Here is a 25,589-nt window from a genome sequence, read left to right as displayed (position 1 = left end):
CACAACAAATTATCTGTGCCACAAATTACCCCAGGAATTTTATAAAGGTCTCCATCCTGCTGTGGATTGGGATAAAAAGCTGGGAAAGTTTAATTAACGCAGAGGAAGATGTGCCTCTAACCATATAAACACACACCCTTCTGATCTCTGGGAACACCCGTAAAGGGAGCATATTTGGGCTGGATTATCCAGTAAATCCCATAATCAGTGCTGCACATCCTCTTTCCCGATGCTCTCACACAGGCATCTCTTGGAGTTCTGGAACACAAGACATTGCAAAGAAGGAATTATAAGAAACAAATAATTTTTTTTTTTTTTTTTTTGCACAGTCATATTTATTACTGTGCAGGTAAACAGATATCTTCCAATTAAATTATTAAAATTATTTTCCAATAATTTCCACAATCTGGCATCCACAAAAAAATGGACCCTGCAGGGAAGTAAATTCATTTTACCAGTTTATCTGGCAATATTTGCAGATAAAAAATGAAAGATTCATCAACATAGTCACTGATGTGAGCCAGGAAACTGCACATGACTTGAATGGGCCAAAAAGGGATAAAGTGGTTAATTTATATCCCACCTCTCTGGTGAGGGTATTTTATAAATCTGTATTGGGAACTGGCTCATGGAAACCTTGTTTGCCTCCTAGGATCCATCAGTGCAAGATAATTTCAGGTGTGGGTGAGGAAAGTTCTGTTTTTCTACAAGTTTACTCTAAGCAGACTTTGAATCAAGGTTCTCCCTTTTCCTTGAGAAATTTGTCCTCAGCAAATCCCAGGAAATGTTCATTAACTCCTTAAATTCCTGCTGGAAACCTTAGTCTTCATGTTCTGGGCATTTTAAGATGTGGTCGTTGGAGATTTTAACGTGGTCTATAAATGCCCATCATTTATAGATCTAGTGAGGGAAGCTCTTTGATGAAGTAAATTGGATTTAAATGTTTCTGGTGAGATGCCTCTCGTTTGGCTTTAAGGATCTGTAAGATCAGCTGTTCCCCCTGGGAAACTCAGGGAAAGAAAGGAAAACTTCCAAGGTGGTTCATTGTGGCTTTTTGCATGCTCTGGTCAAGTGAATTGGGCCAGAAACTTCATTGATTTGGTCAAAAAATAAATTTATTTGCATTTAGTCAAATGCTTTTACTTTTTAATTCTTCATATCCATGAAAAAAATGAAGGGAAATGATGATGCTGCTGTATCCATGTTCATGGACATGTTGATTCAACCACCTCAGAATTCAGAGAACACAATTTCACGCCTTTTCACTCAGAATTTGATTTTAGTTTTGCTTCCCAAGTGAATGTTATGATGATTAGGTTGGAAGCAATTCTCTAGGATGAGCTTTTGCAAAGAAAATTCAGCCTGCATCTTGAAAACTCAGTATTTTTTTGGTGGGAAAATAGTTTTATAAAATTCTATCTTTACCAAAAGAGATGTCTGGGAAGGGCATGGGGGACCCTGGTTATCTCACTCAGTAATTGCTTTTATAAAGCTGCGAGAGAGATATTCTGAGTATTTATCTATGCTTTAGCCTGCTGTGCTTTTGGACACCATAGGGAACAGAGCTGACCAATTCAAGATTTTTATTTTGCTTCAGAGCTGGGAGTGTCTCAGACTCTGGGCTGTCAGGGAGATGGTGTTGATTTTTTTGTAGTATGGAAATAAAGAATGAGCATTAGAACCCCCTGTTACCACTGCTGGTGTTTGTTTGGCTGATATTTGCTCTGTAGGAGACTCAGAGCCAGACCGTGAGTAACCACAAATTGGTGTTTCTCCATTTAATTCTTAATTGTTTGCAAATTGACATGACCATTTAGTCTGTTAATTGATTCCTTCCTGCAGCAGTTACTGCTTAAACCAATGTTTATGTAGCAACACTGAGTCAGCCAGGCTTCATCTAGAGCTGAAATATTTGTTTAATTGAAGTTTTTTCTATTTTTTGGTTAATATTTGTATTTTACGTATTTTAAGAAATAATAAAAGCTCCATGTGGCCTCTTCTCCATCACTTATTTCATGCACTGAACCTGTCTTAGAAAAGTTTCTCACTGAAGAGATATTTCCTTAGAAAACCAAACAAATACCTACAAGTGTGACAGCTGGTGAGGCAAAAATCCATTCCTTAAGAACCTTTGGAAATATTGCTCGGAATCAGACTGTGCCGATCCTTGTGGATCCCTCCTAATCATATTCTATGATCCCTATTCCTCAGCCAATTAACTAACTAAAACACCAAATTAAACCCTGTAAGTAGCAAGTAGATGTTGCAGGATCAATAAAATAGAAAAAAAAAAAAAAAAAAAAAAACAAAAAAAAAAAAAAAAAAAAAACCAAACACCTTGATTGGCAATAATTTAGTGTTTTGGAAAAGAAAGAACAAGGGGAGAAAGGATATAAGAGATTTATTATTCCTTATCAAGCTTGCAGCATAATTTTACTGATCAGAGAAAGATGTTGCAAATCATCTGATTGCAGTTTCTGCTCTTAAATGAATGCCAGACATTAGAAACATAACAGCATGTCTCTGAGTACCTGGGACAAGAAAACTGTCCCAGAAATTATTACAAGAGCAATCCTAAGGCAAATGTGCAGGGCTCCATCTGATAGGTTTTGTGCCTCATTGCTGATATCAAGAACAGAACAGGGAAATCTGAAAAAGTGAACACAGCTGCTTATTTCTGCTGTCATTTCTGTGCTCTAGTTCTTACAGGCAGCTGGGTTTAATGGTTGTCACTCCACTTTTTTCCAGAGGAAAAAGGAAATCAGATGTCACAAAACAACCCAGGGAATCCTCCGCACCCTCTGCCCAAGGCAGGGTGCAAAATGTGAGCTGTAATTAACTCTGGCTGCCAGAAAGGCTCAGAGCCTGAGGCAATAAAACTCCTCATACCTGAGAACTCAGAGCAGTGATTATTTTCCTCTGTAATTGAAGTTTTGTTCCATGGCCACTCCGCTCACCTGCCTGCTGGAGGGAAAAGTGGTTTAAAAACCCCTCTGAGAGGGTGTCAGGACTCGGGGTCCTCTGGCCATGCACTTGCAGTGTGTCAAATGAGCTGTTCCCATCCTTCTGCACAATCAACCTGGAGAGGAAAAAGGTCCATTAGGGAGGAGCCACCTCCTGATTTCTCCCTGCTGCCCCATGATGGAGCCAAACTGGGAAATTGCTCCACATTTAAAGCTGGATTGCACAGAGTGGTGCTGTCAGGGAACAAACAGCATCATTTCCTCAACAATGAGCCCCTCTCCTCTTATGGGGTGTGGGGATGAAGCTGTGGGAGCAATTTAATCCTCACAGAGCTCTGAGTTTATCAGCCTACATGTTGTTATCCCTTTCACTGCTGGCTAGATCCTGCATTATGGGCTTGTCACTCCAGCAAGGGCCTGAAGGGATTTTATTAAACCTTGGGCTGCTGCCAGGCTTCCCACTGAGCTGGAAAACCACAGCCAGGTTGGGATTTCAGCTTCCCTTCCTTCTGCAGGTGTAAAGGCAGGCTCTGAGGTGGGTGAAGACACTGCCCTCATCCAGTGGTTCCAGATGTCTCCTCTTTGTTGGGGATTGGATTCCAGTCTTGCAGCAGGGATTGGATTCCAATTTGAAATCCAGCCTCGAATCCCCACATTTTGATCTCAGAAAGTTGTTTTCTATTTGCAGCAAGTTGTTGAAGGCTGAGAACTTGAGCTGTGCAGCTCTCCTGGTGCTGGTTTCCATCAGCATTTCCTGGTGGGGAACACAAGCTTTGGCTGTTCTTGTTGGCCATGCCCCCATTTGCCTTTATTTCCTGCCATTTCCTTTTCCTGCTCTACACCTCTTAGATTGGCCCCTTCTGTGGCTGTCATGGCACTCCAAATTCAGAAACGTTGCTAATCATTAATAGTTAAGGTAATAAGAGAAGATTTAAACCATCTCTAACCTCACAGGAAACTCTTAAACCACTCCTTCCTGACCTACTTCTCTTGAAAAAAGATTCTTGCACAAATACATCTGCTTTTGTTCTATATTTCATAAACTTTGAATCTAACCCTTATCACAGAGTCATTTTGGCCCAAGATTGTTGCTGTAGGACACGAAAGACTCCAAATATTTCAGAAGGCAAAGAGCATAGAAAAAAAGGTTTTACTGTCTAATTCTTACTACCTTTTATAAGGTGTTCCCATACAGACTGAACATGGCTGGTGAATAGGAATGAAACCTCTCTAATCCCATGGGTTAAACCAAGAAACAGCAAAACACCACCTGGAGAAAGATTGTTTTGAGAAAGGAGAGTTGTTTGCCAGGATTGTTTTGAGAAGAAGCTTTCTTGAGAAATTTTTCCTTGGGTAAAAGTTAGGAGCTGCCAGCAGGCTGAAATCTCTCAGACCCACCCAAGATCAAGTCCATCTTTTGGCTGATCCCCACCTTTTCCCCCAGCCCCCAGCACTGAGTGCCACCACCAGTCAATTCTTAAACACCTCCAGGGATGGGGACTCCACCACCTCCCTGGCAGCCCATTCCGAGGTTTAACAACCCTTCTCATGAAGAAATTCCTCCTGATGTACAAAATTTCTCCCAATTTCTGGCCATTACGATCCTATGCCTAACAAGACACCAGCCAATTGTCATCTCATGCACCTGTAGATTATGATAATTCCTAAATGTTATTGTGAGAAGCCCATTTTAACAGAAATACCTCTCAAAACCCTGAAAGAATTTTACTTCTGGCCAACATTTTTCCTTCACTTGGATCTCATTCATTGCACCAGGCAAGAGAATTCCTCTCTTTGTAAAAACTCCTCACTTGTAAAGCCCCACCCTTTATGTGAATTATGTCCCCAGTTCAGTGCTATTTTTAAATAGCATCTTGTGACTGAAATGTGGAGCAAAGATTGTTACAGATGGACTGTTACTTTAAAAATAAAAGAAAAAAAATTGGTTTAGCAGTCTGATAAAGGGATTTTTTAAAAAATAACTTTTTATCACTTGATCACAAATTTTCAGTTGATTTCACAAAGGTTCTATGGATTGTTGGGTGTGTAAGACCCAAATTATGCAGAGCACAGATGAGTGGTGCAGGTGCTCTGAAAGCCTCTGTTGAGACAAGTGTTTAATGTTGCATGAAATTGAGCCAAAATACTTTCATTTCAACAAGCAGAAAAAACAAACAAAATATCAAAACCAGCACAAACCCACAAACAAACAAATAAAACACCCAAAACCAACCAAACAAAAAAAATCACAATATTTTTGCATGTCCAGATGGACAGAATATATCCCCTTTTCTGGAATATTACTTTATTTCATATTTGGTCACATTTCCACAGGAATTTCAGTTCCCTACTGGTATAAATCAACAGTCACTGCTTCAAACACACTCCAGATATGTCATTTAAGGACACAACTTTTCCTCTGAGCTTTTACATTTCAATTCCCACCTCGCACCAATCTAAAGCAGCACCAGTCTATCTGTGTTGATGGGGTTGTGCCTGATTTATAATGCTGTGCCACCAAAACCAAACTGGAAACCCATCAAACTTGTAATTAACAATTTGAACACGCAGTCATCGATGTAACCTACTTTTGTGCAAGTTGTTTCACTTGGAGAAATAGATCAGCCTGAGTTAATTTTGTGTTTCTTTGAGATAAAAATGATTGCAAGCTCTTTGCTGGGTGCTCACGGCACTGGGGGGCTCTGTAGCATTTCTGCACATTCCTTAATGTTGCTTTTATTCAGATTTTTTTTTCTACTCTTTGCAATCCACAGTAATTCATGTAAAATGTCACCAAGCTGAGTAATTCAAACATGTAATTCCATCTTCCTTGGCATTGACCTTTCGGCTGCACTCCCCTGTTTTTGCCGTCCTCTCTGAGACAACAGAGACACCTGAAATGTTTGAGGAGCAAAATAAGATTTGAGATCAAACACAGCAAGACAAGGAGTTGTGTTTGGACTTTGTTCTTCAGCCTTGATAACTTTTTTTTATCAGACAAGCTCTATCCATATCATTGAGGCACCAAATCCCAATTTCTCCTCAAAAAATTGCACTGCATGGCTCATTTTCCTTCCTTGAAGGACAGAAGCTTCCAAGTCCTGAGTTGTTGAGTTTCTGAGTTGTTGGAACAACTGCTGTGGGTTTGCTCTGGCAATTTCACTTCCCAACTCCCAGCTGGAATTTTTGTTATTGCTGTAATCCTTTTCACCAGTTGCCAAAGCACTTTTGATTTACCCCTTGCCCTGCTCCTACGGACAGTGGGAAGATGCCAACAGTTGTTCTCAAGAGTCTTTTCATGCCATAGTACTTCATAAACTACATGAATAATGTCAGTTTGCTAATATTTATGTAAAAATTGTGTTCTACTGTAGCAAAAGAGAAGCACTGGACAGTTCTAAGCCTCCCAGATACTTTGTCTGTCTCTAAAATTTCACATTTATTCAGAATTCTGTCTCCAGGTGAATCTCCCAGTGCTTGCACCACCCCTACCTGAGTATGAGGGATTTCCAAAGCTCCTTCGCCCTCTGTCTCATCTCCTTCTTATGCCTAAAGCACACCTAAAACATGTCTTTCAAAACTAAAGTGTCTTTATTTTATTTTATTTTATTTTATTTTATTTTATTTTATTTTATTTATTATTTTATATTATTTTATTATTTTGTTTAACTTTTTTACTTGTTTTGTATTATTTTATTTTTAAATTTTATTTTATTATTTATTTTCCAGTGCACTCAGCCTAGCCTAGGTGCTTACAACTCAACCAGTGGCAGAAATTATCAAGAATGGAAAAGATAAAAGCTCAAGGCCTTTTTGTGTTTTCAGACAGACAGATTTAGGACGTGCTCCTGTTACTTCTGCAAAGCAAGTTGTGTTTGGTCCTGGAAAAGAAAAAAGAAATTGATTTCCACAAATGCAGAGAAACCCAAATAACCTGATCAGGTAAATGAGCCTCAGGTGCTGCCAAGGCTGTACCAGCAGAACCCTGACCCTAAAAAAATAAAATTTGGAACCTTGATTTGGGGGTGAAACATCACCATGATGTAATGGGGGAGGAGTCTGTGCATTATAAGGCAGAAAGAAGTTTTAAGATGGATTAGAATATTAGATTTGAGAATACAAATACTGGAAGTAGAAGTGTAAAAAGAGTCTGTAACATATCCTTTTACCATTTTTCTGTGCCACCTGGTACTTTTTTTCTTCTTTTTCCTTGAGGAGACACTCATAAAATAAATGTTTCAATAAACAGCAAAAGGTCACTTCGTAATTATTATGAACATTTTCATTAAAATGCCCCCATCTCAATAGCCCTGGTGCAATTGCTCCAAAATGAATTACCTTTTCTAAATTAGTTCTGCCAAAAGCTAAATATACTCCTATAAAAATTAAAATGAAAATTGGTCTTTAGATGGGATTTTATTATGGTTTGAATATTGTCGTGATGAGTAATTTTTGGGACAATGTGTCCCTTTTGGATCTGCAATATAATTTTAAAAGCAGGTTGTGCTAACAAAGGTAAACAACTGGAAGTCCAGGGAAGGATTCTCAACCAACCCCTCAAATCCACCCCTTAATTGCTGCTCTGCATTAATTGGGACTTTACTGAGAGAGGGGAAAGAAAAGCCACACAAATGTCAAACTCCCGGGTAAGAGTATTTCTGTACAATGCAGCAAAATCCAGATGCTGCAGAAAGCGAGAGGCAATGAATCTACAAATCCTCTGGGAACTGGAGACCAGGAATTGGGATAGAGCCCTGTTATTATTGTTATTATTGCTTTCTTTAGCAGTGAGAGAACAGACATTTACAACTCAAGCTGGAGGAAACATTTACAGGTTTAAGTGCAGTAAATGTGGCTGATTCCCTGTGTTTCAGGAGTAATTTTCCTTCACACACATATTCCTTTGAAGTGTCTATTGTGTAAATTGCATATATTTATTGCCCTGAGGTGAATAATGCAGTTATTGGGTTGTGGGTGGAGATAAAGCCTTGTCTAGACATTCCCAAACTGTATTTCCACTATTGAATTCAGCAAATGACAACGAGTGAATTCGACTCAATTGGGTTAAAAAGTAATGTCTGAGCTGAGCAAGCCTGGGACCATCAAAAGACCCTAAATAAACAAAGAATGCAACTTCTTTGGTATTTCAGTGGGACTTGGAGAGGCTGAAATTTCCAGAATCTATAAATGAGCAAATTTGTGGTCTCCACATCTTAACCAAACATTGGAATCATCTGGGCTTTTTTTATTTAATGTTGAGAAATGTACTAACAGTGCTGTCTTCTCCTGAAAAATTATCCACTACACCATGGGTATTTGTGCTGAGGGAATTCTCATCCTGGTTTGTTTTAAGCTGTAGATGATGAGAGTTCTGTCTGTATCCTAAAATAAAGGAAGATAAACTGGCTGGCAGTTCAATTCTCTTAGATGTTCATGTAGGCAGGTAAATTTTGAGTCCTGGGAGTCTTTGTTTTTTTGGAAGAGGTTTTCCAGCTCTGGAGGTGCAAAAGAGTGGAGTTGTCAAAAAAGCACGTTTGATAACAATATTTAATTACCTTGGACATGAACCCTTTTTATTCTACAATTTCATGCATGTTAAAGGTTCGTGTCAGCTTTGATTCTATAGAATCCACAGATTAAAATACCAAAGTTTGATGAGCATAAAACTATATAGAGTTTGTAAATGTCTGTGTAGTCAAATCTCTTTCTTTCCAAAGACATCTTTTCAAAATTGTTTTCAGCTGGACTGCTTGATTGGAGGAGGATTAATTCCTGCCCAAACCAAACCTAATTTGTTTTCTAACAAATCACATAAAACCAGTTGGAGATGTGTGAATTTATGGCAGGGTTTCCTTCCTAGAGACACTCAGTGGCAGCAGGATCTCCTTGGAATCCCACAGCACAACAGAGAAAGAACTAAAATATTAATAAAGCCTGGAATTTATATTGCACTGTTCACTTCCCAAGCAGAGATTGCAGAAAACTGAATTCCTAATTCTGCTGGGGAGTCAAAGGGTGAAGGTTTTTTATGCTGGGGATGTGTGAGGGGATAGGAACTCAAGATTTAGGGAATTTTGATTTAGGAAACCCAAGCCTGAACTTGTAGCCCAGAAGTAAATTCGGAAGAAAAGTTGGAACAGAGGATGTTTCCTTTCCCTCTTTATTTTGCCATTGGCTTGTTGGACAGTTTGGGTGGGACATGGCGTGTGTTCCTTCCCCTGTCCACCTCCCCTGTCCTCCACACTTCATCCATAAACGTACACAAAGTTATTCCTTAGATCTCTGTGGAAAACACAAATCCAACAAAAATCTCCCACAAGAATCCCCCCAAAACCTCCCAAACCAAAACAAACAAACAAAAAAAACCCCAAAACAAACCAACCAAAACAAAACAAAAAGAGAAAAATACACCAAGCCAAACAAACAAACAAACAAAAAAACAATCAAAACCAAACCTTCCCCTGATTCACTCCAAGGAAACAACAATAATCCAGGCCACTTCCTGCCAAGTTTAATCATTTGGTGTGGAAATGTGGGAATATCCTTGGATCCTAAGAGATGACCTGTTCTGAGATGTCTGCAGAGAGCAGGAGGTGCCCTTGCTCATTTATTTGGAGAATTAATGACTGGAGTAACACAATTTACTGGGGCAGCTCTAGAAAACTGAGGAATATTCTCAGATTCTTTCAGTGTTTGAGTTGTGTGACAGTTGCTCCAGCAAGGTGCTTTACTGACTCATCCTTTGTGTCATTCTTCTTTAAATATCAAAAATCAAAAAGAAAACAAAGGGAATTTTTAAGATCTGGAAGATTGTGACGTTTTGGATTTCGAAGAAAGGTTTTTTTGTTGCTGATTTTTTTTTCTTATTTTTTTTCTGTCACAAATTATGTGAATAATAAAAATGCTGAAAGAAGCTGACCTAAAATAAATATTCAGTAATGAAAGCTAAAAAACAAAGGCACATCGCATCCTCTTACCATTCATTTTTGGACTCTGCTGCCCTGTTTCATGTGCTCAAACCCAGCCTATCAAGCTGAATAATTTGAGCTTTTTGATTGACAGGCTTTTCAACATCAGGTTTCATTTCTGTTGGTATTTTTCATATTTGGCAGTATCATCACGCCACCAGGAGAGAAAGAATTTCACTTTTAGCCATGCTTCAATGCTGCTGAATCTGAACAGCCAAAAAATACCTTCAAGCCCATCTGTCCAAGGAGAAAAAGAATCAATTTGAAGCTTATTTGTGCACAAACTGTAAATCACTGAGTTGTAAGAAGCACAATATCAGCTTCAGAAACGTTACTTCATTATCAGCAGCTCCCAATTTTTCAGTCACAATCACTAAGAATGTCAGAATTGAAAGAAGAATGGGTTTGGGGGAGCTTTTGTAAATAAATTGTGAGATTTTTTGTTCTTAATGCTCCCTTGTTAACACTTGAGGTTTTTATTACACTCCAATATTTATTAGAATTGTCTCTCCAAAAGTAAAAGTCCAAAGTTTTGTTGTTTGGTCCTTTGGGATTTTTTTCCCCCTTGAAAAGTTACCGTTTCATGTTATTTCATTATTTCAGAAACTGATGCTTTAAGGAACACAAAGCTCTCGAGCCTTGAGGAAATCTTTTGATTTCATCCCAAAAGCAGGAGCATGTCAGGCTCTGGTTTGATCTCCTGTGGTGTTTTCAGTTTCACAGTTGCAGAATTGCAGATTTTTGCTTCCCAAGCCCCAGAAAATGGTCCAGGACCCCTCTAATGAAGGGAGTGGGAGGCGTCAGTGAGGCAAAGCTCAGCCCAGGGCTCAGAGCGTGGCTTTGCAGCAAAGAAGAGATCCAGGAGTGGTCTGGGGACTTCCCTTGGTGTCTCTGAACCCTCCACGACATCAGCTGGTGTTTACCCACCACAACAATTCCCAATTTACCTCATCTTCCAGTCAGGAGCCACATAGAAAATCCAATTATTCAAATTCTTCCCCAGTTCAGCCTCAACCCTCATTAATCCCTGCATTAAAACAGGATGATGTGGGAACATTTCTTTACTCCACTGCAAGGAAAGCTCAGAGTCCTCTGTGAGATGCTTTTCCAGCTCTATAATATATCCCACTGAAATGACAGAGAAATAAATGATGCAAACATTGCAACCAAACATGGGTGTATTTTCATGAGATTTTTTACTAAATAGAGTTCTGAAACCTTTAATATATATATATATATATATATTTAGTAAGACATTTGAGGTAATGTACACTGTCTAAAATTTAAATCAATTTTAAATCAAAAGCTCCCTTTTCCTAAGATGTGGCTGACTTGGAGTCTGATCTCCACGGCTCTGGTGAGTAGGAGGAGGGGAAAGCTACAGACTGGGAACCTTCTTATATATTTAAAAAAACTTAACTGCCGTCTCATTAAACCTTTAAACAGTTCAGGGCTGGTTTTTCTGAGCATTCTGTATCTTCCTTTACCAGATATTTATGTACCTGGGAGAAGCAAAGTGAATTTTCAGACCCGGGATGCTGTGAAATGTATTTATGCTCATTTACTGTTGCTATATATCATTGGAAAAAAAAACACAAAAAAGCCCTGACAGAAAGATTTGCATCACCAGAAGAAGCCTGGTGGATACTAATGACAACATATTTCGGGTACAGAGGAAAATAAACCTTGAAACTGAAGGTATGTCTGTATATTGTTTTTACAATTGCATTTACTCTGACTTTATTGAAATTCATAATTCGATAAAGGATGCAGCAAGCTTAAAATATTAAAACGGAATTTTTGATGTTTGAAAAATCATAGTTGGCTATTTTATTTACTCAGGTTAATTAAGCAACATGACCAACACCTTTCAATGGCTGTGTGAAGACATTTCACTTTTAAATAATACTGGGTGACGTGTGGTTTTTCAGCCTGCACATCAGCATTAATAAAATTCCTCCAGGCCATGATAAATTATATTTTATATGCTATGGTGTAAGGAGCCAAAAATAGTCAATAAGCAAACAGCAAAAGTGAAATACAGCTTATTTAGAAGATAACAATGAACCTTTGGCACTATGGATTATAAATGGCCATGGCGCCCATATGGATTTCTCCATCAGCTCTTCCACTGCTTCTTGAAAGAATATTTTTTTTTTTTTAAAATTTCATGTAGATGGAATTTATCTGCCTATGTATGGCTTGTGCTGTGCCTTGGTGAATGGAGTCATAGTGTAGAGGTAGTAAAAGTGTCACTTCTCTCTTTGTGGCCAACAGATATTATTTATTCACTCCAAAGAATGGAGTCTTCAGAGAAACTCCATTCATCCTGAAATAAATATATTGCACAGATGCTCAAAGACTGTTTGCGAAAATTAAAAAAAAATAAAATAAAAGAAGTTTTTAGTATCTTACTATAGGACAATGTTCAGGTGTGAAATCACATCTCTCAAGCTGCACCATGGGCTTGGGTCAAAGGGGTCTCTGTTGAAAAACACCTTCATTAAATCGTGTGAGACCTTCAAAACACTTCAGTTCACATTCTGTAATCCGGGTTCTCTGTGGTCCCATGTGAACACTCCATCAGATTCTACAATCCATCTTTATCAATAATATTTATCACATGAAAAACTCTCCTAAAACTCAGCCACCTCTACAAGACTGTCCTGTGTGAACATATCAGCGTCCATTGGAAATTTGCATTGTTTGTTTGCAGACATCTCTGCATAAGGGATTGTCTGGAAATCCCTGAGTGCCCTGTCCCAGGGTGTTCATCAACAAAGTAACCACACAAATTGGCCTGGGCTGAACTGGGTATGTCTGGAGGAATTTCCAGAAGTGTTTGAAATCCCCACGGTGTGAAACACTCAGTTAAATGGTTGATTGTTCAGTCAGTCCATTAGTTACAGTTTTGAGCAGTATCTCAACCCAGACACCAAACCCTTTATCTCATCTGTGCAGACAAGCAGTTACACAGTCCCTGACACAGCCAGGGATTTCATGGCTTAAATGCAAGAACAGACACAATCCTGATACAGATGTGTCACAATTGTACACCACAATGACATAAAGACTCCAACTTTTTCAAAAGGCTGAAAAATGACTCTTTTATTCTTGGGATGTGTCTCCTTTTTATACTATTCTACACAGACCAATTTGATGGGTGACAAGAAGACAAACTTCTTCAATCACATTGGTCAGACCAGAGGGACAGCAAGCAGAAGTCCCTCCTAGGGAAAAAATGTAAACAAATTTGCTGTTACAAAAACATGTCTCTTGTTTACAGAAAGTTCCCTGGAAAAGGAATTTCAGAAACTAAAACACGTCAGGCACGAACCAGGGCTACACAGCTGCACCACAACCATAGCTGAAGAAGTTTATTTTCATAGCTCCAATCAACATCTGAAGTCCCAGATGTCTTAAATCCAGAAAGTCTTTTTTCAACAACACCTATTCTAGAGAGTCCAGAATCACTGCTGAGCTCAGAGAAATCCACTGGGTACATCTCCACAGAGCCTGAGTCCCAGACACTGTGACACTCAGGACTGACTCACTGCTGTCTCCTGACAACTCTAAGCCATGTGCTTGTCCTGCTTTGGAAAGACAGGTGTCTGCTAAGGAAAGCAGGAGCCTCCCTTGGAATGGAGAATTATCTTCAAATTATTATAATTTTGAAATTAAGGGATTCTCAGGTAAAGATATGGGAATAAGAATAACAGTTCTTTACTAGGAAAATTAAAATCAAAATGTACAAAAAAAACCACTGACAGAGTCAGAACACAACCTGACACCCTGTTGCTCAGGGTGTTGGTGTCAGTCCAATCAAGTCCTCCTGCAGTGACAAATGTGGTTCTGTTGGAGCACAGATGATCCTGTTCAAGGGTGGAGTTTTCCTCTGAAGGTCCAGTGGTGCTGAGATGGGTCTGGTCTCCCTCTGGGAATCCAGTGCAAACAGGCTGTGCTGGTGTTCTGAATCTCAGGTTTGATCCAGGTAGGAATGGTTGGCTCCTCCCCCTGGGTGGAGCATCTCCCCATGGGATGATGGAATTGTATCAGCCCTGCAGTGAGCCTGGATGGCCCATGAACAGCAGAGATCCCCTGGAGGGAGGATGGGTGGTGGAAGAGATAAAGAACACTGCCCTAGCTGGTTTGAACAGGTGGTAATACAAAACACTTTTAATTACATTTTGCATTGCAACTCAAAACAATGCTAATGTCAGCTGGTAATTCAGATGGAAGTGGGAAAGTTTTGGGCAAACAGGGAAGGAAGTTGCTGCAACAGCTTTGACCAGAGCAGTGCAAGCTAAAGGAGTTGACTGATTTTTCATTCTTATTTTGTGATGAATTTCTTTTCATGTTAAAGGTAGTGTTGCCCATGTAATAGGGGTCAGAAATAAAATATGAATACATTGCTTCAAGTAAAAATATTTTGAGTTCCTCAGACTTGACTATCCTTCATAAATCTTCCTACTACTCCAAACAGCATCCTCAAACAATTCCTGGGCTCAGGAACCAATGTCTAAACCTCTGTTAGTGAGGTGCTCAGATCAGTGAAGTGGTCATGGAAACAGGAATAGTTGTGATGAGAATTCAACAAATAAACCCTGCTCTGTAGGGCTGGTATCAAATTAAATCCAGTTTAGTCACAGTCATGGGACCTTAGTAGCAAGAGCACAATAATTTCGCTTTTGGAATTATTTAATCATAGAACAGATTTGGGTTGGAAGGGTCTTCAAGGTCCATCCAGTTCCAACCCATGGTCAGGGACACCTTCCACTATCCCAGGGTGCTCCAAGCCCTGTCCAGCCTGGCTTTGGACACTTCCAGGGATCCAGGGGCAGCCACAGCTTCTCTGGGCAGCCTGTTAGTGTGTCGGCTTCATAAGATCTCAACGTAAACCAGATTTCTGGTTTAAATACATGCCTAATTTCATCTTATTTTGCTCATTTAGTTCTCTGACAGGAAAAGAAAACAGTGAGTTTTCATGCTTTTCATTTGAGAGCGCAGAATACCTCAGGAAGTACCAGCCTGGGGAAGTCTAAGTAAAAGAGAAAGAATAAAAAGGGAAACAAAGCCTTTGATAATCTCACTTGTTCTTTAAATTTGCTCTTCACTACAAGAAGGCAAGATACAGAAGCACTTGAAATACTTGAAGATGAAGAAATAACAAGGAACAAGACAGGCATGGCTGAAGGCTTAAAATTCAGCATTTAGAACAAGTTCAGTAGTCCAGGACTGATAAATTCACTGAGTTATCCCCTTTGGTTCTCTATAGTGCAAAAAATGTTTTATCCAAAAGGTTCTGATATTCTCAGGGAGCAGGTTTAACATGAGGGATGTGTTCTGCCCCAGTCCTGTCCTTCCATCCCCAAGAGACAACAATGATAAATTATTTTCTACAATGCAGTGAAAGGAAAGCTCGCTCTCACTCTCCAGTTTTCCTCTCCCTAGTCACTCCTGTACTGCCTGACATCCAAGGAAAGATCTGCTGTATTATTGCTTTTTGTTCCTTTTTAAAAATGATTTTCTTTGATTGTTTTGCCCCAAGGTTCCAAAGGAAAAGCAGAAGTACAAAAGAAGAGTAAAATGCATCACAAGCTTGACAAAGACAAAGGACACATAAAAGCAGTGATGAAAGAAAGTCCAATCTTAGTCCTTGGTGGAGTCAATGAAAAACTAAAATTATCTTGTTCTCTCTGGGGTTACATTTATCACTTTTATCCATGCCAAGGGAAGAAATATTTATATGTTTTGTGTCTGGATTGGCCAATTCAGGTCATCAAGTGGCTCAGCCCCAATGCCAACACATTTCTGAGACCAACAGGGTCAGTCCTTGCCTTTAGCCAAGAGGCTTCAGATGAATATTTGAGCCACATTTTGTGCAGGCATTTCACAGCCCCAGCTTTGCATGTCCTGGTTTGAACTTCTGAAGATTATCTCATTTCTGGTCCCAACAGTAAAGAACTTTTAAGGTTCTCATTGTATTTTTAAAGGAAAAAAAAATACAAAAATAACCCTGATTCTTCTTCCAAGATTAGTTTTGAAAGTCCTCTATTAACACAAATATATATTGAAATTTACAGTTTGGCCCTTATAACACATAGCTGGACCAAGACTATGGGGAAAGGATATTAGAAATAGAAAGTATAACTGAGAACTCTTAAAGGCTGCTAAAAACAAGTGCAAAACACTCAAAATGGGATTCTTATAAACTTTTTTGTTCTCTAACCTCATGAGGTTTTCCAAATGTATCAGAGAAGAATTTGTGCTTCTCAATAAGACAAGTATGGTAACAGCCACGTCATAAACAATTTGTATGATTTAGAAGCAACGCTTCCAAATGAGAAATGAAGGATCAAGTAGAATTCATAAAATAGGCTGGATCTAGGTTTGAATTTTCAGTCCAATATTATCTGCAGGAGGTTTGTTGATGCACACGCTCTTTACCTGACATTTAATGTGATTTTCTTTTCCTCTTGGTCAAAATGACAAAAGTTACCTTCCAGCAATAATCAGGGATCTCATTTCTTCAGCAAACATTGTTCCTTTTTGCAGGTGTCAAGGTGTGTTCTCATTTTTCCTCAACTTTTACTCCAGCATTAAATTTATATTCTCCATATTTTGGTAAATCAAAAAAGGTTTTACTATTTTTGTTAGAGCTGAAAAGATCTTGCCTTTCTGGGCTCTTTATTGTTCATTTTATTTATTCAGAGCTGTGTTTCAAACAAATTTATTTTTATCACACCCAACTGTGTATGCATTCAAGCCTTAAAAAGGAGTAATTATGGCTCAGCTTCAAGTCTCAAAAAAGTTTTGATTCAGACATTGCAGAGTTCTGAAAGATGAATTTTCTCTTTGCAAAATGCCACTCACATTAATGACTGATTTTGCTCATTTTTCTGTCTCTAATAATTTGTCATCCTTAGCAATTAATCTCTATTTTCTTTCATTAGAGACTAGCCTTCAAAAGTGCTGGTAATTGAGTTAATGTTTACATTGGAAATCTGTGGAGTGAAGAGAAAAAGATGATCTTTTAGTGAGTGCACTGGCAGAATGGGAACATAAAGCTGCTATTAAAATTGATATTACTTAATGTCATACAACTGGGATTTACTAAGCCTATTTGTTCAGGAAAAGAAAATAAGAAAAAGTAATAAGAAATAGAGTTATTCAAAGTCCAGTAATCTCCCTGAGGTGTCTTGTAATGGAAAAGAGAGAAGAGTTTTTTTAATCTCTTCATGAATTTGATTTCTGTCCTGTAGAGCTTCAAAATCCGAGCTGGACCACATACCTACAAGTTTATCTTGCTAGAAATTCAAGCAGTGTTCGGTGTCCTGTAGGATGGGAAAATATCCTGAAATAAATCTTAGAAATGCACACAGGACCTTTTCATTCTCCTTTCCAATGCTACTTAATCCAGGCCCAAATACTACCCAGACTGGAAATTATCCCAGCATCCCAAACATTACAGATACAGCACAAGGAATTCTCTCCATTAATTCAGCACCTGGGACAGTGGGAGGTGTCCCTGCCCACAGCAAGGGATTGGAATGAGATGAGCTTTAAGGTCCCTGCAAACCCAAACCATTCTGTGATTCTCTGATTTTTTTAAACTGGAAAATATCAGTTGAGGAAGTTAATTCATTGTACAAAGTCAATTTTGCTTTGTCATTGTAATTGAGTTCAAAGAATAAAAATAATAAATGTTTATGTAAAAAAAAAAAAAAAAAAAAAAAAGCTGAGTTTTGGTCCCCATTGCCATCAGTCAATAGTGAAGCATTTGGACCAATTAATCTCATTTTAAAGCAGTGCTTAAAACTCTCCTGGAACCATCCTAAAAAAGGACAGGGTTTGTCATTAATTTCAAGCAGACACCTGAGCCACCAGGTGTGTGGGCTGGGAGTCTTCAGCACTGGATGAAAAAACGTCCCACCAAATTTACTAATGAGATTATTCACTGTGGAACTCCACCTAAATTCTCCCTGTGCCCACACTGGCCTGACTCACAGTAATTTCTGCAGCCACAGCTGCCAAATATAAAAATTAAATATTTTAACCCTTTTTACCAATACATAACCAGCTCAGTATTTATTAACCCTCTTCATTTTTGGGTGCTGGACTGTGACAGAGACAAAAGAATATAAAACATTAAAAAATGTATGGTAAAAAAGAGTATATTACACCTATTATTTATATGCACTGCTGGACCTGGCAGTGTTAAGTTTATAGTTGAACTCAATAACCTAAATAATCTATTCCAGCCCAAATGATTCTATGATTACTTACCTCAGGTTTCCAAATCCTATAATTTTTTCCAATTTCAGCTTGGGTAGAAAATTCTATGTTGCCCAACACTGGAACCCTAACATCTCATCTCAAAATAATAATACAATAATACTTTTTTTTCCTGACATTCTGGTAATAGTTTTAGCTCATGAGAGATAAAGAGAGGTTTTCTGCCTGAAATTTTTTTTCTCCTTCTTTTTTTTTTTCTGTTTCCTTTAATTCATAAACCCTGAATTACACATTGTGTTTGCTACTCAGACCTAGGCTTAAGACAACCACGAAGTATTTTCTTTATTGTCCCTTCCAATCCAACCCATTCTATGATTCTCCGGTAATTTCAATACATTTGGTGTTGAGGTTTTGCCTATTTTTGTTTGTTTGTTTGTTTGTTTTGTTTGTTTTTGTTTTTGTTTTTGTTTTTTTGTTTTTGTTTGTTTTGTTTCTTTGTGGCTTGTTTGTTTGTTTGTTTGTTTTTGTTTGGTTTTTTTGGTGGTTTTTTTTGTTTGTTTTTTTTTTTTTTTGGGGGGGGGGGGTTTGTTTGTTTGTTTGGGGTTTTTTTGGGTTTTTTTGGGGGTTTTTTTGGTTACTTTTGCTTTAATGAAGGTGTTTTCCAGGCTCCATGTGCAGCTCTAGAAGCCAACAGCAAAAGTTTTCTCAACATCATCTTAAATACAAACATTCTTTTTTGTAAAGCAAACAGATCAAATACCTGGATCAGAAAATCTCTTGGCACATGCCAATATCACGTTTGCAATAATAAACATGTCTCTTGGAATTACTCTGGATATTACACAGGTGTCCAGGGGAAAGGCAGGATAAATGTGAGTTTCAGCATTCCTGAATGCCTTGGCAGCTGAGGATGACAATTCATGTTCCTGGAGCCAAGATATGAACAAATAATGGCGAAAGATCTCTGGGTTTGGCAGCATTTTCTGTCTTTTCTCTCATTTAAACCCTTTCCTATTGAGAATGGGACTGGCATAACTTCACCAAATAACTTCATGAGAAAATCAAATAATGGCAAATGTTTTTACCCATTGTTAATCTTCATCACACATCAAGCCCCAGCTCCATCCCTAAATCCAGTCCAGCACTTTTATCCCAGTATCCTCATTACAATGAAAAGTAAACTCATTTTTGAGAGACAAAAGCAGAGTGAAATACAACCATTGCTGTGAAATTCCAATGACCGGGGATATTTACCTGCTCCCCTGAACTTTTCAACTGAACCTGAAAGGCCAAGCTGGAAAAGTAGAGATGTCCAGGTTGGCCAGGGGAACAGAAACTCTCCAGGAGCCAGAGAATGTTTACAGCCTTGAAAAATGAACACTGAGAGGGAACAGGCTGGGTGAAAGGACAAGGAGAGAGATTTAAATGAAAAGCCACTGAAGGTCAGGACAAAACAGGTAGAAATGGAATAGGAATGCATATAGAATGGAAATTAAAGGATTTATGGTTTTCAGGGCTTTGTGACAGCCTCTCAAGAAGAGGAGGGGAGCAAAGGCCAGCTACATTCAAAGCAGAGAACAATAAATTTTTTGAAGGGAATTATGAAGTACCAAGGCTCTGACAAAAAAAAAAAGGGTTTGAATGGGATTGGTGAGAAGTTTCCTATTTTTATCTTTCTACCCCTCCAAATCAGAGAACACCAGAATTAATTCACTGATTAATACACTGGGAATAAGCAGTTGAACTTTGGAGATATATAAATATATATATATATATATTTGGAATATGCCTAGCTTATGGCTTGTTAAAAAACCACTAAATTGAGAGATGTCTAAACTTCAATGGGAATTTAAACTGCTGCCCAACCATGTCCTATGGAAAAGGAGAGGGATTTTACACAAGGGCATGCAGTGATAACTCAAGGGGAAAAGGCCTTAAGATGAAAGAGCAGATTTAGATTAAATATTGGGAATAAATTCCTTATTGTGAAGGTAATTTCTTCTTAATTTCATCTGGTAAAATATCAGCTGTGTGTTGCATAATGTCTGAAAACAGTGATTCTGGTATTTTGACTTAACACCCCTCATCCCACAACTGAAGAACATTTATAAAATATTAACTTGGACTGACTACACATCCTAAAAGGGGAAATATTTCTGTCTGTTTTTTGAAACGTGGGATTTCATCTGGATGCCCCCACACTGTGTAAGGATGAGCTGAGTCACAAAAATATAAAAAATGAGAAAGATCAAGCCCAGCTCTGTGACTAAGCCCAGGTTTAACCCCAGAGCAGCTCAAATGTCACTGATGTAAAATTTTGCCCAGCTCATACCTCACAAATGAGCAGCAGGCAAACAGGGAGGGCTGGCTTGGCACAGCCAGACTGCAGGGAAAATACAATTATCAGAAACATCCTGCTGTTCATAGAAAAAAATGGAAATATTTTAGTGCAGAACTCTGCCTGCCAGGAGTTGTTGTGGCCCCGTTCTTCTCGCTAGTTTAAGCTGAGCCTTCCCTTTTCCCAAAAGTCTTGGAGAGGTCACGATTCAGGGAAAGCCTTGTCAGTTAAGGTGCACTAAGGGCAAGAAAAAAAAGTGAGGAAAAGAATAAGTTTTAGTGGAAGAAGAGGTCTTGAGGTGATAAATCTAAAGCTTCCAAATTTGTAGGAGTATTTTTAATGATCCTTCAACTGTGTTTTCTTGTTGTTTCTGGATGGAAGACCCTTCTAAACACAAGAGAAAGAGGCTTAAATATAATTTTTTCCAATACCAGTTCTTGTTACATTTTCATCTTTCCCAATATAAATTAAGGGTTGTCACAGTAAATGTGCTCCATCTAAAAACAGCTCAGAGCAAATCTGGGTCACTGATTTATGGAAAGATCTGCTCTCTGTCTGCAGGTTTTTTTGGATATTTTTATAAATAACTAAGACCACAGTATTGAAAAATGTATATTTCAAGCTAACGGATGAAAGTTTCAGGAATTAGGAGTAGCGAGATGAAGGAAAACAGGAACAATTTACATGCAAGATCAATGTTATAGGTAGAAATGAGATCTAATTCAGATAAATGTAAAAGATACTCAGCTGCAGAGCAAACACTGACAAAGAGCATATATTAAATTGAAGAAGATAAAGCAAAAAATAAGAGTGCTGTAGAGGGAAAATAAAGTAGAACAAAACAAAATAAAGCACTACATGGATGATTGAGGAGAAATAGAAAGGAGAAACTAAATAAATTTTTGTACGGGAAGAGGAGTGAAATAGAAAAATATAGAATTTATTAACTCTAAAACCCGCTTCTTTCAAAGTCAAGGTCAAACCTACTGTTGATCAGGCCAAGAATGAGCTATAAAAACCTCTGGCTATTTATAAACAATAAGTAGTAATTTCAAGAAGAGTTTTAATGGGAGAGGAGGGACTTGCGTGGGAGGATCTATTTTAATAAAAGTCAGTATCAATCACCTTTGCAAGCAAATATTCCACTGCCAGCAATGGCTCCCAACTATTTTTGTTTAGCCTAAAAATATCACTGTAAAACAATACTCATTACATCTCTGATCTGTGGAGTTTGAGGCTGTCAAAATTGATTTTCCCTCTCTTGAACCTCTGAAGTTACTCTGAACCCAGGAGAGGGAGTTTGTCCAGGTTTGGAAAGACAAGTGTCTGCCAGGGAAAGCAGGAGCCTCCCTTGGAATGGAGAGTGTAAACCTCTGAATTATTATAATTTTGAAATTAAGGGGCTCTCAGGGAAAGACACGGGAGTAGGAATAACAGTTATTTACTAGGAATATTAAAATTAAAATAAAAATGCAGCAGGACAAAAGCAAACACTGACAGAGTCAGAACACAACCTGACACCCTGTTGTTGCTCAGGCTGTTGGTGTCAGTCCAATCAAGTCCTCCTGCAGTGACAGATGTGGTTCTGTTGGAGCACAGATGATCCTGTTCAAGGGTGGAGTTTCCCTCTGAAGGTCCAGTGGTGCTGAGATGGGTCTGGTCTCCCTCTGGGAATCCAGTGCAAACAGGCTGTGCTGGTGTTCTGAATCTCAGGTTTTATCCAGGTAGGAATGGTTGTCTCCTCCCCCTGGGTGGAGCATCTCCCCATGGGATGATGGAATTGTATCAGCCCTGCAGTGAGCCTGGATGGCCCATGAACAGCAGAGATCCCCTGGAGGGAGGATGGGTGGTAGAAGAGATAAAGAACACTGCCTCACCTGGTTTGAACAGCTGGAAATAGTATACACACCTCTGGTCACATTCTGCATTACAACCCAAATGTCACCAAGAGGTGACATTTTCCTGCTCGGCTGCCGCAGCCTGGTGGCACAACAGGCACCTGCACATACTTTTAGGGTTTAGGGTTCTGCCTCCATTCTCCTCTTCAGCCTTAAATATCCCATTTAAAACCTGAAATAGAAATTCCTCTGTCCCACTGTGTCAAAGCAAGAGCATTCATAGACAGTGTTTTGTTCAGACTCTTCACCCTCTTGCTCACATATTTTTGTGGCCACATTGCAAATAAAGGTTGTGATTCAAGTGAGTTTATCAAGAAGATAAAACAGAGGATTTGGGAACTGTCCCTTTTATCATCAAAAACATTATTCTTTTGTGCAGAGCCTTTTTTTTTTTTTTTTACTCTAGGATGGGTTTTTTTCCCAATTTGACACAGTGCTTCATACAGAGCTGAGAAATTAATGTTGCACTCCACATTTCACATGTGGATAAAATGAGGCAGAACTAGATTAGACAGTTTGTCCTTTTTTTTGCTCAGGAAAAGCTGAGGAACTGCAAAATGTTTCCTCCCTTGGGTTTGTGCACCTCCCATGGCTGCATCCTTCCAATACAGATGCTGATCACCTCCAGTCCCTCTCCCTTCTCATGAGAAGATAAAATAGATACAAAAACCAGCAGAAAATCACTGGATGAAGAATCATAATGCCAGATCAAATCCAGTTGCTGGAAGGTTTCCCTTTTTATTTCACACTTTATCCCTGCATTCCCTTCCTTTCATACCAGGAATTGTGCAGAGAGAAGATCCAATTTGTGATAGTGAAATTTTCATTCCTACCTGCAACTCAAATAACACAAATTTGCCAGCTTTTTACACAGCTTGCCCCAGACAGAATTGGGAGTTACTTTAGCTTAAGGAGGTCAGGAACTGCCAAGAACTCTGGCAAAGTAAATCAAGTTATTCCCTTCTGTGCACAAGAACTGAGAGTCTCCCTAAAGCAAGATCCTGTTCTGACAGAGATCAAGAACAGATGCTTAATAGATAAAGTAGAGCAGCTTGGATCGAAATAAATTGAGAGGGGAAGCAAAAAGGAGGTTTCTCTCCTACATTTGTTTACATCATCTCCTGCAGAAAGAAAATTTTCCTTCTTCTGTCCTGTGCTCCATTGTCTGTACACGCATTGATGCTGACATAGAGCCACTGGTGCCAGGGGATGCATTTCATAGCACCAAGGACAGCAGACAGGAGTGTAAAATATGTTCTGATACTTTCAAGAGTATATTTAGGTGGGTATTTTATTGGTGGTTTCTAATAAGGCCTTAAAAAACTGGGTTTGATTTGAACCACTGTTTTGATTTCAGTTGTACCAGGTAGACGTGGTGTCATCGTAAAAACCTGGTTTAGCTCGGATCCTACGTGAGAAGAAATCAGGCTGATGTCAATAGCCAGGCTGAGGGAGCTGGGATTATGAGGGAGAGGAGAAGGTTCTGGGGACACAGAGTCCTTTCCAATGATGCCTTAAGTTTCAGCTTTCATGTATTTCAGATTCTGTGCTGCCCAGGGGGGCAGTTCTGAGCCTCATATTAAGTGCTATTCACAGAGCAGGGAGACAAAACAAATCCTTTTCCTGCTGAAGATCAAGGACAACTTTCAGGCCCAAAAGCACAAACAGTGGACTGAAGGGAGGAACAAGAAGGATGAGACCTCACAACCTGAAACTGTAATTAGACCATTAAAACCCAAGATGCAAATGGACCAAAACTTATAAAAATGTAAGACCTCGTGATCATTTGTCCATTTTATGACCATTTTGGGTCCATCTTGGGTGTAGCACTGGCCAGGCTCTTGTCCTGCCCAAGGTGTGTCCTTAAAGGCCTTTTAATAAATATCTACTTTATTCTCCAGCTCTGTCCAGTGTCTATTTCAGGTCAGCCTTCCCAAGGCATCACCAGTACCTAAAAGGGGCAATGGAAAAGGAGGGAGAGTGAAGTTTTACATGGGTAGGTATAAATGGGAAAGGCCTTAAAGTAAAAACAGAGAGATTTAAATTAGATATGAGGAAGAAATTCTTGGCTGTGAGGGTGATGAGGCCCCGAAACAGGTTGCTCACAGGAGCTGTGGCTGCCCCTGGATCCCTGGAAGTGTCCAAGGCCAGGTTGGACAGGGCTTAGCAACCTGGAATAGTGGAAGGTGTAGAACTAAATTGTCTTTAAGGTCCCTCCCAATCCAAACCATTCTGGGGTTCTGGGATAACACCAAAAGGCTTGCTGGAATCACAGACTGCAGGTGCAAACTGAGAAATGAGTCTGAACCATCTGTGTTGCCTTGTGATGATGAGAATCATGACAAAGCATTCACATGTGTTCAATAAATAGGATGAGCTTTAGGCCCCAAGCTCACAGAATTTACTTATCTGAGAGAAGCTTTACCAGGAAAGGCAAGAAAATTTCCACCTGGAACCTGTTCCACTGTCCCCTTCCCCTCCCATTTTCTATGTCCCATTGAATGCAGGGATGTCCAGCATGTTGGGGGACAGACCCATCACTCATTTTGGTCTGGACAGAAGAACCTCATCACCCATAGAGCACCATCCCAGCAGTGCCAGCTAAGAATTACTGCCTGGATTTACATCTTTTATATTCCTGCCCTGGCTTCAGGCCATGAACAGATTAGTTTATATTTAAAGGGACCTCTGAAGATCATTTGATGGAAAACCACACCCAAAACACAGTGCTTTTTATCACAGCCTGTTGTAATAAATAAGTTGATGGGACTCATTTTCTCATGTAGAAAAGCCAATTCTTTATTCCCAGAACTCATATTTGTAGGAAATATCAGAAGGCACCGTGTTAAACCAAATTAGTTAGCAATATAGTGAAACTTAGTTTATTGTTTGGTAAGGTTGCATATGTTTATTAAATTTTCTCTCTCTAGAAATGTTTACTTTTTTTTTTTTTTTTTCACTGATTCTCGTGGGACAGATTCATTGTTTATGCAGGTGCAAACTTATTTTTCTCTTTAAGAATAGGCTATTGTGTTCATCCTTATAGTTTTTTTTTTTAATAGGAACTTACAAGCTACTTCTAGTTTAGCTAGAGTAGCAGGGCCTAAACTATATTTTATAAGTGTCGTGGTTTGAAAGCAAAACAAGTGAGAGGCTCCAAGTCAAAAATACAATTTAATAGGAAAGA

This window comes from Zosterops lateralis, assembly GCF_965231275.1.
Source record: "Zosterops lateralis genome assembly, chromosome: 1".
Classification (NCBI taxonomy): domain Eukaryota; kingdom Metazoa; phylum Chordata; class Aves; order Passeriformes; family Zosteropidae; genus Zosterops; species Zosterops lateralis.
This window is presented reverse-complemented; position numbering follows the sequence as displayed.